This window comes from Propithecus coquereli, unplaced genomic scaffold, assembly GCF_000956105.1.
Source record: "Propithecus coquereli isolate 6110/MARCELLA unplaced genomic scaffold, Pcoq_1.0 Scaffold126, whole genome shotgun sequence".
NCBI classification, from domain to species: Eukaryota; Metazoa; Chordata; class Mammalia; order Primates; family Indriidae; genus Propithecus; species Propithecus coquereli.
The window spans coordinates 948,780-949,824 of NW_012136747.1; positions in this window are offsets into that span (position 1 = coordinate 948,780).

Below are 1,045 nucleotides of genomic sequence, written 5' to 3' on the forward strand. Positions count from 1 at the left end.
ATAGAGACTCTGTCACTTCTTTCACTACTGTATCCTCAGCACCTCAGACCATGCCTGCTACGGATTGGTGCTTAGTAAATAATTGTTTGCTGCAGTCATATTGAATGGGGGAAAAGGTACAGCAGATAGAGAATGTATCACTGCCCCCAAATAACCCAGGAATGCCGACAGTGTATCGTTTGCTGATTTCATGGATTTATATAAAAGGCATTTTGTGTTTTGAGCGTGTTCATTCCCATGGCAAATAGTGACTGAGTACCTGCTGTGGAAAGGCAGACTGGAGTCAGACAGCCCAGGCTGAGTCCTGCCTCTGTTGCTTCCCGCCGTGTAACCTCACACAAGTCCTTTACCACTCCGTCTCTCAGTTTTCTCATCTGTAAAGTGGGCATGTTAATCATACATGCTTCGTGTGTTTGTTGTGAGAATTAAATAAGGTATGTGGAGCACTTAGAACTGTGCCTGGCACACAGTGAGAGTTGGCCAATATTATTGCAACTCTGCAAGAGACAGTTCCTAGGGGAGTCTCTTATGAAGGCCATCGCCAATTCTTATGTCATCTTAAAGAGCCAAGCAGCACTCAGCTGTGCCTCTGTGCCCCTCCCAGCCTCATCCAGGCTACCACACATGATGTGAGCACTCGCTTCGGTGTGTCCCAGTGGCCTCCTTTTTGCTAGGGCCCCTTCCAGCACATTCTTCACTCAACAGCCAGAGTGACCCTCAGCATGTGACATGTCCACATTCCTGCTGGCAGCACTCAAGACCTGTGGGGTCCTCTGGTGCTATTCCTCTCTTGCTCACCACCACGCAGTTTGACGGGATTTGTGTTTTTGGGTGTTTCATTTCCATCTCTTCAATGAGGCCCGAGGAACGCTAGCCTCCTTCCCTCTCAAGGGCCCTGATGGTCCTCCCAGCTTCCTGGCCCGGCTCCCCACATCTTCAGGTTCAGCTGCTGGGGAGGCCTTCCCTTTCCATCCACAGATGCCCACGGCACCTGACATTTCCTAGTGACGCATCTCTCTGCTGTTTGTCTCTTCCCCAAACCAGC